The sequence below is a fragment of the Gouania willdenowi genome, chromosome 22 (assembly GCF_900634775.1).
Source record: "Gouania willdenowi chromosome 22, fGouWil2.1, whole genome shotgun sequence".
NCBI lineage: Eukaryota > Metazoa > Chordata > Actinopteri > Blenniiformes > Gobiesocidae > Gouania > Gouania willdenowi.
This window is the reverse complement of record NC_041065.1, coordinates 31,676,397-31,689,387: the sequence shown is the minus strand read 5'-3', so window position 1 is coordinate 31,689,387 and position 12,991 is coordinate 31,676,397.

Sequence of the window (12,991 nt, the reverse complement as noted above, 5' to 3'; positions counted from 1 at the left end):
GCAGTATGGGTGGACGGAGCTGGTAATAAGGACATGTACCTCTAAAAACGCTCACCTTTCAAGAACCTCTGGGGTCCTAGGGATATTTACTACACCCTCCTAGGAATAAAACTCCTAGAGCATCAGGTTCTTTGTGGAACTCAACCCAGAGCTTATTTGTCCAGCTCTGCTGCTTAATGGAATCTTAATCAAGACAACACAAGGCAAGACACGTCCTCTGAAACACACCAAGCAGGGACCAAGGCCGGGTAAGAACGGGATCGTGACCCAGAATGTGTCCAAATGAAGAGTTGTGGTGGGTTAGTCGGGGACATGACTGCTGATAAAGGTATCTTTGTCTGTGACCCTTTGACAATTAGGTTTGGCTTTTCATCCTGTAATACAAGGGTGTCAAACTCATTTAGTTCTGGGGCCAAATATGGACCAGTTTGAGCTTAAGTGGGACGCAGATTTTAGGTTGGAAAAATAGAAAATTCAACATTAATGTTCCCTGGTTTGCACTTCCACGTACAAATGATATATACATGTTGAAGTATATCAGTCCCTGCAGGATCACTTCATTTTATGGAATGATATTTTGGAAAAATTTAGAGTTCTTTTAACAATTTGAGATTGAAAATGGGTGCCGTCATGTGATATAAGAATTGGAAAACTGAGCTCTGCAGATATTGTGGATGTTAATGTAATTTTTGTATTTAGAGGGGCTGAGAGATCTACAACTGAATTAGTTACACATCTGATCCACACAAGCACTTGGACAGCAACCTCTGTTGGCATAGTTCATGGATCTTTACCAAGCTAGCCAGACCGCAATAACTACTCATGACACTCATGATGGGCAACTCTCTGGAGCTCCTGTTCAGGCAAACACTGGTACGTGGGATTCTGGAATAAAACCTTCTCATGTGTGCAAGGCCACATACATTTTTCAGAAGATTTTATCCTGTGTGAACTTAGACCATCTTGTTGTGTGAATGTGGAGGATGAAGGTATGACTCGTCAACCATGGAAAGATCCACTACATCATCAGATCCAGAGGAAGCTCAATGATTCCAGCCAGTGATAACACCTTTTATTGGTGAGATGATCCCATCTTTACACACCCATGTCCAGGCTGAAGAGTGGCCCTTGCCAACCTTGGTTCCGGCCAGCAATCAAGGTTGAAGTTTCTGGTGAAGATCCAGTGGTAGCATTTGGCCAGAAGCCAGTAGGACCTTTGTTTTTTGATGCTGAAGCATTTGGTTTACCTGCTACTTAAATGCGGTAGAGCTTCTACCCAAAAGAGACCCTGGGACGTACCTGATGCACTTCATCACCTTATTTAGGTGCCTTTATCTTTTCAACCTAAGATCTTGCTAAATATCTATTAGTTATCTAGCTAATATCTGTATTACTTGCTGCCATGTATTTTTCAAAGATCTATTTTACATTTTATTTTAATATATCTTTTTTATTTTATTTGTATTACAAACACAAATTATTCTGTTGAACTAAAGATGTGGCTGTAGACCTGCTGTGACTAAAATCAAATGTTCCATCTAGCAGAAAGTGTCACTTTACATGTTGTACTTATGTAACTAATGACGATAACAATGGTCCTGTTCCACTCAAGAGTCCCGGCAAACCATAGCAACCAGCCAGCAGGCTTTACAAGATGAAAAGCCAAAGTGAAAGGGAAACGGAATAAAAATCAAGCGCATTGTTGATAATTATACCCTTGCCTTCCGTTCCATTAACTACCAAGATGTTTGACTGGAGAGTAGCGTCTAAAACCTTCTTTATTCGTCCTTCTAAGTGCCTGCTGGATTTCTCTATGCCACTTTATTTTTTCCTGACTGTGCTGGAGTTTACTGTAGAAATCTATGGAGCAGCAGAAGTTCTCAGGGGAAATAACAGCAATTAGACCTCTGGCAGTCAGAGCCTTTGATATTTACTTTTGATGATCTGTCGTCATGTACTTTATTTGATCAGCACACAATCCGCTGGCTCCTGTGGTTTGCTGGAAATCAACGATTGTTTGGCTTTTCTAAACCAACAGGACAATATTAATGGCATTTTGTTTTATCCCTCATCCTAATGAATATCTCAGCAGCCCGTGACAATCGGGTAATTCTGGTCGTCCTTCAGGTTTGTGCCCACACAGCTTCCAACTGTCTTTCAAGTAATGATCTACTTTACATTTGCTTTGATTAGGTGTATGTAAATAGCTGTGAGCAATAATTAACAAGCTCCAGCATCAAAGTGAGCATAAGTGAGGCTTTTCTGTCGAGGTGTGTTGTTGTTTTCCTTTAGCAGGTAGTTTCATGAGCCAGGGCTTGGTGCCAAAGCTGCAGAGCTTGTTCTAGCGTCCGCTCTTCTTTTCCCCCCCAAACATCTCTGGAGAGATGCGGGGCCGCCTGTGCCTGTGCTAGACACACATTGCCCCGTGTGAGAACAAATAGCCCTTCCCAGAGCAGACACTGAGTGAAAAACAGGATCTGAAAAGGAAAAGTGGAGAGAAAGTGACACAGAATGGGATGATGAGGACAATGAGGAGGTGGGCAGATGTTTCCAAGTGCACAACTCTGAAACAAGAAGGTGTTTGAAGAGCTTTCGGGGTCTTTTCTCTTTATTAAATCACCTAATGAGCTTTTTATGTTCCTTTGTACTTTATACTTCATATGATGGGCGCTCAACCCCTTCGTCTTGGTCTCCTGATGGATCTTTACTTTCCTATCTGGCTATTCACTGCTGCATGTAAATTTAATTATAAACATCTGGTTTGAAAATAGGCCTAATTGGCTTTTATTTGTTGGAACATAAGGTCGTCGAGTGTCCTCACCTTCTGCTCTTTAACCCTGAAGCAGACGTTAGACTACTTTTCTCTTTTTTTAGTTCAATCTTCATAATGAACAGTTTCAAAGAATCTGACTTTCTTCAATAACTGACCCTACATTAAAGGAATGTTGATGATTTTAAGTGCTGGAAAATTCAGTTGATGAAAGAATATTGCAAAGAACGAGGGTTGGCGATTACTAGAAGTAAGAGCAGATATCTGCTGGTAAAAATGAACATAACCACCTACTGGTTTTAGACAACCTTCTCAATCCTCTTTGGGATCTTCTGATGGATGGTGATCCATGGCATCTGTACATTACGTACATCAAGGAATACTTCACTAAAAGTACAGACTCTTCTCGCACAAATACTAAAGGTAAAAATGGACATTTGACTTACTGACAGTTAATAAATCACAGCTAGATAAGCGCTTGCTAATACTCAAAACAAGACCTACGAGGTGTAGTGTACAACATGTTTACCTATGGATTATGATAGATCTCGCATATACATCATCAGAAACTACTATATTAACAGTTCACAAGTTGGAATTATCTGTAGCTGTGTTGACATTGCAGATTTTTGCAAAATAAGTGATATTTCTAAAGTTTCAACAAAGTAGAATTGTCCTTTGAACGCGTTTCCGTTGAAGATTGTTTCAGAGCTTCATAACTACCCTGAAATCTCATCCCGTTAGACTTTGCTGCAGGAAGATGAACGCTCCAAACCTCCTTATAACACTCTGCATTCCTTTATAGTTTGCTGTCTAATGTGTAAAACTTGAGTCTTTTCAAGTATAACACTAAGAAATGTCTTGGTCTCTTCTTCTGTCCACGAATTACGTCCTGTGACCAGGTACGTAACGTAAAAATTGTTTCCATTGAGCTTTTACGTTACATTTCAATATCAAAACGTCTGCAAAACCTCTTCATGAAAGCGTAAAAACCATTTACTGATATTTTGTTTGTGTTTTTTAAAATTCAGTCGTTTCCATGACCAGTTTTAGTAACAACTTAACTTGAAGTTTTATACATAAAGGCTGACATTACGCTGTCATTCTTTACGCTAACCCCTAACCTTAACCCTAACTACCTAAACTCCCTTAGGTCCCTCCACGAGGGACCTAAGGGAGCGAACAACACTTCATGACACCGTATTACTGCTGATGACAGCCTTATGTATAAAACTTCAAGTAAAGTTTTACCTCAGTTTTTTTGCGCTATTTAGATTTTGCGCTTTTCCGAGGTTAATGGAAACACAGCTACCGATTGCACGTCATCATACGTTTACTTTGCATTTTTGTCCACATTTTGCATTTCTCATGGTCTTGCCTTTCAGTCAGGAACAGATGCAATGTAAACAGAGGATTACAAATACATATTGAAGTAACATAATTACAGCCGTCAACTTCGCATTTCTCCCGCGTCCACTCCTCGAGTGCTGAAATACCGTTAGTGCTGTTCTTAATGGTACAACGTTCACGGGGCATGATGGATTACCATGTTTTAAGGACTAGAATAAGCTTTATGCACAATGTAAATCATCAGGCCGTGTGTGGTTGTGACCTTCGACCGACTAAATGTCACACACGTGAAGTTGAAATGTATGGTCTACTGTGCTTTCTGAAAGATGAGATAATGAGATAAATCAAAAAGAATTCAAAGGAACAGTAGGGCTGAGAGAAAAACAGGCATCCTTCAGTTAGAGGAAGGTTAATGGGGATTGTGGCAGTAGCATAACCTGTTAAACCATGTAAAGGAGGAGGGCTTTAAGGCCTCCAGAGAAAAACAAAAGTTTGCTTTCAAAGAATATGTGTGTGGTAACGTCAGAGCCAGGAGCTGCTCTCTGGGCTTGTTTTCCACCAAAATATCCCCTGTAATGATGCAGCCTGCGGGCGGTGGAGGCATTCTGACACACTTTGAAATACGGGCCTTTATTCCTTCACTTTCAATGCTGCAGAACTAAACACATACACCGCCCCCCTTCAACAAGACACTTCTGTTAATTTTGCCTGTGGATAGTTGGCCTGGAATATGCTCCTCTTTTTAAAAGGTTGTAGAATTTTCTTTCTTTTCTTGTGTTTGGGTGCAGGAGTGTTTGTTGTGCAGAGTCAAGAAGCTCAAAGAACAAAAAACACACATTTATTTTGCTTAAAAATGCTCTTTGCATTGGTATTTTTGCATATGACTGGATATTTAGACAAAATGACCAAACATAGCAGGTTTTATCTTTAATTACCTGATTCTTTATTAGTTATTCTCAAGGACCTTGTATTTTTTGCTGCCGAATGTTTTGAGGTAAAAAGAAAAAAAACTGTAGACAGAAAAGTGTTACAAAACTGACATTTTTCCACTGAAAAAATAGTTAGCATCAAATTCCAAAAGCGTATTTCCGGCTGTCATTAGGTGTTAAAAGGATAATTTTTCATGTATTGCATAACCAACACACACTTAGAATGGCTGTGTATTCACTCTGTTCTTTCTGTAACTGAGGAGGGCGGAGCTTGTCACCTTTATCTTTGACAAGGTGCAAAAGAAAGAATTGTCTCCTCTTTTACTGATGACATTTTGCTGTAAATGTGCAGCACTAGTGTTGAATGACAATGTCTGAGCCTGATGATGTGCTCAGTGGTCAGAAAAGGCTGCATGTGGCGTCCGACTCCTGTTCTGCACCATTATGTAGCTTAGTTGTTACGTTAAAGCCAACTTAAAGGGCTAGTGATATAGCCAGCATAATAATTCCTCATGTTAACTGTTTACTCTAACTTTATCTTCCTTAAATTTTACAGCATGAAATGTTTTTATTTCTATTGATAATGCTGATGGTATGCTGATTTTGGGAAAAAAGACGCCATAAATAAGACAAAATGTGGTCCGAATGCATAGATGCGTCTGAATAATCCCTCCTATCTCCTTTCCTATCCACTTTTCCTTCACCCCTGGATGTGTTTAAGTGGCGGCCATGATAAGGACTGTTCCAATTCTCTAAAAGCTAAGGAAATGAGACTCGAGGCTTCCTTTTTGACCTCCTTTAGGAAACACTGATGCATCCTTTACCAAAGGAGACCACATAATGCTGACCCGTAACATTTAAAGGGACACGCTCGTCCGAACGTTCACTGAAACTCACAAAGACTGAAAAGGGACGCAGATCATATAGGGTACCAATGCAGTAATATGCCTTGAACAACTTTAAATAATCTAATACCCACATATCTGATGTGGATGTTGTAAAACAAACACAGTAAACTAAACATTTTTTGAGTGGAAGGTGAGTGTCAGCAACCATACTCAATGGGACGTTAGTTTTACTTTTGTTCCTCGTAGACTGGTAGCCTCTTTTCCTTTGATTTACATTCAAACCTTGTGAAATTTGAGATTATATCAGTGGTTATATCAGTGGTTACCTGCCAGCCCCTGTAAAAAAACACAAACATTAATTACTGGGAACACACCATCATGCTCACCCTCCAGGACCACTACACCGTGGCCATAGAGCATGAGTTTGAAGCCCTCCTGGGCATGTCATGGCCACAGCAGACTGGCGAGACCCCTTCCACACAGCCTCATCCTGGGCTAGACGCAACCTGGGGATGTGTTTACAGGATGAGGCTCTGGAGCAGGTGGAAGCTCTCATCATATGTTGTGTAGAAGATGTGAATGAGGAGGGGGAGGAGATGAGAAAGGGGGAGACCAGGTCTAATCATCACCCCACAGCCCAACCATGTCCCACCATCACGCTGACTATAGGGTCGTAGCAAAGGTGGCCAGGGCTCACCTCCAAGCCAAAAGCCCCCCTTCCTCCATTTCACTCCCTGTTGTCACCAGACCATACTCAAGGGTTACCACGGCTACCATGGTGACCATGACAGAGCCAACAGGGGATCGGTCACCATTTAGGGACACTGAAGCAGCTACTACTGTTAATGTTTCATAGAATGAAACCAGGGAAATCACACACGCTATTTTATTTTGCACCCACAAATAAACCCCTTAATAACACTAACAGAGTACAGAGTATGTACACCTATTTCTACATCCAACCTTCAAACACATACTCATTTGGTCATAATTGACAACTCTACTTAAGCTCCTCCCACTATATAAATACATACTTCTGACAGGCACTATACTAGTGGAAAGGAAATGAAGGAGATTCTCAAGGACTGTGGTTTGTGCTGCCATAACAGAGGTCAGAGCTTCCTTGTTCTCCTGGTCACCAGCACACACACACACACACACACACACCCCTCACCCTTCAATCCCAGTGTCTCCAGGGCGACGGGGATGACGGGTGCTGGTCAGAGCAAATGAAACAGGACACAGCATGGAGCCTCTGAGGCCGTGTTTCATTTAGTTCACTGATCACCAGAGGAAGTGGTGAGTGACAGTGAAGGTGACTGAACTGTCTGCTCGGTTCACCACCACCACACGCTCTGACTCAATGTCTCACTGTGTGCTTGCAGTGTCGCTCCCTCATTGGGTTCTGGTCTGTTTGGGATGTTGTACTGGGATACGGTCCCTTGGTTTGTCATTGATGATAGCAGTAGACAAGGCAGTGAGTCGTTGGTTGGAAGGTCAAGGTTTGATCGCTGCTGCTCAGAAACGTCTATGACACACAAGTGTGTGTGTGTGTGTGTGTGTGTGCATATTATAGTTCATTATGACATTTAATGCTGCTGTACATCAGTGTTTCCCAACCTCTGTTGTCTCATGGACCCCCGAGGTCTCTATTCTGATTAGGAGAACCCCTTCGTCACTCCAATTTATGAACCTTTCTTGTTTTATTTACATGTCGTTAATAGCTTGAAAATGTCAACTTGTACATTTAACGCACACTAAATATCAAATTTGTGCATTACAATTATTGCATAGCAGAGAATATATTTACCTTAATTTTTAGTAATGTACATAACATGTTAGTAACAATTTAGTAGGATATTAAGGTCACAATATTGTTTGTCATTAATGCAGTTTATTGTCAACGGGTGGAAAAGCTGTTGGATCAGCATGTACAGTGTCTGAAATAGGCTTAAAAATGACTCAGCATGTTGGAAATACATTCATCAATGTTTTCAAGTACATCATACAATGTGTTAAAGTACCCCTAGGGGTACACGTACCCCTGGTTGGGAACCACTGCTGTAGACAATATTTGATCAGATTGTGTTGTAGGCATACGCAGAGTTTGCATGGGGCAGGAGGAGCATTGCAGCAGTCTTCCCTAATTCATTTGAAAAAATAAAATTTTTAATATAATGCATAATATACAAATTTTTTAAGTGCCATAAAACACAGCGACTATACAAAATGTTTTCAGTGAAATGGTTCCAAACTTATGAGACTTTAGGTTGGTTCTTCTTCTGATGGCAAATTATTTTGTGGTCAACATTATCAATGATGTTACTAATCATTTTTGCATTATTTAATATGTTACACATTGTGGTTGGCATGAATCTCGAGGCGTCTATATATTTAATTCAGTTTTTTATTCTTTTATTTTGATCTGCTGAATTGAATTCTCAACGGGGTCGCCATATTGGACAGTTCAGAATGGCGGCCAACCAAAAGCCACACAATTAAATTAAGAATGAATTCTTAAGGTTTTGGACCTCAGGGATTCTAATTATGATGCTTATTTGACAGTGACCTTGACTGTGAATATTAAACATTGAACATTTACGACCAAAACTGTCTTTATTTTACAACACAGAAGCCCAACAATTCTTCCCCTAACAGATCAGACTACGTCATAGTTTTAAAGAATTATTCTTCAATTGTGACGTAAGTTTCTCTATGCAGTTTTTCCATGATTGTGATTGGTCTGATGCTGCATTCTCCACCTCTGTCACGTAGCCAGGCTGAAATACCCTCAATTAACGTATTTATATCCTGCTTTGTAGTACAGCTACTCTCTGACCGAGAACATTTGGCTAGGTGAAGCCCAATAAGTAAGATAAATCTAGCATATACCAATCCAGCTTTGTGGTACAGGCCCAATAAGATTAACTTCATAGATAGAGTTGATCCAAATGTTGTTGTCAATATACAATAACAATTGCATTCTACTAAAAGAAAAAGAAACTTACTTGTTTGCTAGTTGCTTGTTATTTTATTCACAATAATCAGCCTCTTGGACACTGGGAACCTGTAAATGTGTGCATATGAATTTTAAAATACCCAACAATTAAATCAGGGTTTTTTTTTATTCTTCCACGTGCTGTAGAATTCATCTCCCTGCTTCCTCCAACACACCTGATTGTAAAAAGACTCATTAGAAGAGCATGGCTGTTACTTCTTTATTAGATCAGAACACATATTAGAGCACATTGTGGACCTCCAGAATTCAGTTTGGACTCCTCTGAGATACAACATTGCAATCTTTCCCCTTTTTTTTAATCACAGAAACACACAAAAACAAGAACCTTCATTCATTTCTATCTGCAAGTTGTAATTTACATCAATTTGTGATAAAGTACAAATAAAGGCCCAATCTATGGTTAAAAATCACTTATTTGTTTAAAATAAGTGGCTTTTCTTTATCTTCACCTGTGAAATGAACAACCTGGCCCTTTGGAAGAGCAGAAGCTCCAGAATTGAACAGCATTAGAATGAATAATGCTTTTGTGCAATGACGCGTAGTATTAATTTGTCTCAAAAAGCTTTCTGACGTAGTAAAAAAAACACACACACACACTGGGGCTGGCATTCCTATCTTCTAAATGGCTAATAAAAGCAGCGCTCGTCGACTTAATGTTTGATTTAATTTATTGAGTGGTAAATCTGTGACATTAGGAGTTTTCTTACTTGTAAACACAACATAAGCAGAGGCCTGAAACAGTTGGGAGAGAGAGAGAGAGAGAGAATAAAGTGGGAAAAGCATAAACAAGTCCGGTGTGGCTGAGTGAGCAAGCTAATTAACTCGAAAAACTATAAAAATGTAAATCGCAATTTGCAACCATGGGCATCTAATTAAAGCCAGTGGAATGTTAAGGACCAAATTTAATCTGCTAATCTTTTGAATTTCAGAAGCTTTAAAAAAATCAGAATTAACGAATATACCACATTAAATGTAGAGATCTTCACATAAAATGTAGATTTTACAATAAGATTGGAACCTGGAATGACATAAATGAGATGAATGTGTTTAAACAATAGTGTGTTTTTCAGCTCTTTTTGCTGTTTCATGTGTTTCGTATTTTGTGTTTTTTTTTTTTTTTTTTTATTTACTCGTGTGTTTCCTCTCTCTCACCCGCTGTGTGCTGCTATTTCTGTTTTAGAATTTATTTACACAGTTGACAGAAGCTTAGTACAGTCATAGATCAGGAGAGTTAGAGAATAATCATCATTTCTGTTTTACATGTGAATACGGATGCATTTGAAGCAGTTTTCAGCATTTCTTTTTTTAAATTTTGGCTCAAATAAAATAAAAAATTAAGAAAGATACTGAAAAAATACATTGTATCACATTAATGAACTCATTTTTAAAAAAAATGTTCTTTAAATAAGTAAAAAAGGTGTGGGATCCCTTTAGTGTATTTATATCAACTGGGAGAATTTTATGCAGCTCCAAAAGTAAACACACAAAATGACTCAAACTGTGCACAAAATGAAAACAAAATCTACAAATTGCAATAAAATATACAAAAAAAAAACAGCAAAAATGATAACAAAAATACAAAGAACAATTTCAAAATCACACAAAATGACATTAAAACCATAAAACAACAGAAAAATGTACAAAAACACCCAAAATGGCTCCAAAACACACAAAAAGACAACCTTCCTCTGGGACAAATAAAGTTTTCTGAATCAAAATGAAGACAGCAATATACAATTTGCAATAAAATCTATAAAAGAGCAACAAAAGTAACACACAAATAACAGAAAATATACATAATGACAACAAAAATACACAATAGGACTCATAGCACACACACAAAAATGGCAAAAAAAAACCCCACAAAAAATGACTCCAAAACACAACAAAAGTACAAAAAAAAACCAACATACAAAATAACAGAAAAATGTGACACAAGAATACACACAAACTCTGTCCTGTTTTATTTTCCTGCGTTAATGCTCAGTTTGGTTGTTATTCTAAAGGCTGCTATGCTAATATTGATCATGTGACCTCAGAAAGGTGTATTTATGAACAGTGGAAAGGCAAATAAAGCTTTATTTTTTTATTGAGCTTCAGCAGGTGGATGAAGACATACTGTATCTTGGTCTTCATTACTCTGCTGGTTGAGCTTTCTGGAATATTTATTTCTATAACTTTACATATTCTTTGCCTGGAGAACTTAAACACTAATTACAACAAACAAGCTATTAATAAGAAATCAATAAGAGACTCCCAGATGTGCTCAGATATTAGTGAAACTTTGAGAATCTCTTTGGTAGCACAAATAATAAAAATAAAAACAATAATAACTAGAACTACAAGCAGTTATGAACGGGGGCCAAGCCTTCCCGCCCCCAGGTTTCACAGAGCCCATGGAAGTACGTCACAAAGGGTGACGGGTTTGAGGCGAGCGTTAGGACACAGGCCAACGTGTCATTTGCTGTGAACAGGTGGATATGAAGTGTTGGAATATGACCCCATATGGCCTGTTAGATATTGGAGGGTAGTTTACTTTACAGCAGGGTTTCTCAAATGGGGGTATGTGTACCCTTAGGGTTACACAATGGCACTACAAGGGGGACTTGAGGGAGAGAGTAGAAAAATAACAAATAAAGTGTCAGTCTTTGTCCCCCCAGGCATGAGATGACTGGAAATAATGAAAACTATAGAAATAAATATATTCAGGAGCCACTAAATCTATTTTTCAACCTATGTGGGGTCGCCTGAAATTTCTGAAAAATATAATTACTTTTTTGTAATTATTATTATTATTATTTATTATTATTAAAACAACAAAATCTTAAACAATTGTATTTCAATGCTTTCACTTTGTGAATATAATTAAACTAAAGTGCAGTAAAAATAAATACATATCTGAACTCAAACATGATTGAAAACTATCAAAATAGGGTCACGATCCAAAAAAGGTTGTTAACCACTGCATTAAATACTGTTTCTTTCCACTTATTTACTAAGTTAGATTCTTTAAAATGTGTGTTATCACTTGTTCATTTCATCATTATGTTATATTGTTGTTTTTTAATAGTTTCCTATGCAAAATGTTGTAGTTGAACAAAGGGGGTACTAGGATTCAGAAATAAGAGAAAGGGGGTACATGAGCCAAAAAAGTGTGAGAACCACTGCTCTACAGCATTGGAATTGAAAAATAATGTCAAAACTGTTTATTTGAATTGGGGGGTATAATATTTCAATTGCTAAAATCGTCAATGTGTTTTTAAGCAGCATGACTTGTATTTTAAAGTAAAATAAGGTTACTATACTGTAATATTTATTTAATTTGTGTTTACAATGGGATTTTTTTGGGGGACACACAACCCCTGCATCCCCCACCATGATTTGCGCCCCTGCCCCCTTTGTCCAACTACAACAATTTTCTCAGAATACTGTGAAAAAACAACATTAGAACATAATTATGGAATAAAAGCGGAATTAAAATTCATGGAACTAACAGAATTTAAACTTAATAACTCAGTTCAACACAACAATTATTTTTATAAACATTTTGTTTATTAATTTGTTCTTTCATCTTTTTTTAATAACAGTTTCTTCCTGCATTCAAAGGAGAAAAGAATAAAATGAGAGGAGAGAGGAACGTTTTAAATCATCATGGGGGGGATAGAGATTAAAGTCAAACTTAAGGTTTATATTGTTCTAATGTTTGGTTTTCCTGGTAAACCACTGGCGGATTCTTTTCCATAGAGGTTTCTTCTTAGCGTGGCTGGACCGCTCTTCTTCTAATTCCACATCTTTGGCTTTCAGTTGGTTCAGTGCTTCTTCCAGGGCGTTCTCCAGCAGGGTCACCTTTTCTTTCACCTGCTCCTCCAGACTGCAGTAGGCCTGCTCCTTTGACTTCACCACTTCTAACATGTTGGCGTTCACCTCCAACAGTTGGTCGTGTTGATCACTTTGACTTTTGAATTTCTCCTGCGTCTGGCTGAGATCAGCCCTCAGAATGTCGTTTTCAATGTTCTGCTCATGGAACTCATTTCTGGAAACATCTAGAGCCAGTATGAGGTGGGCCAGGTCCTTC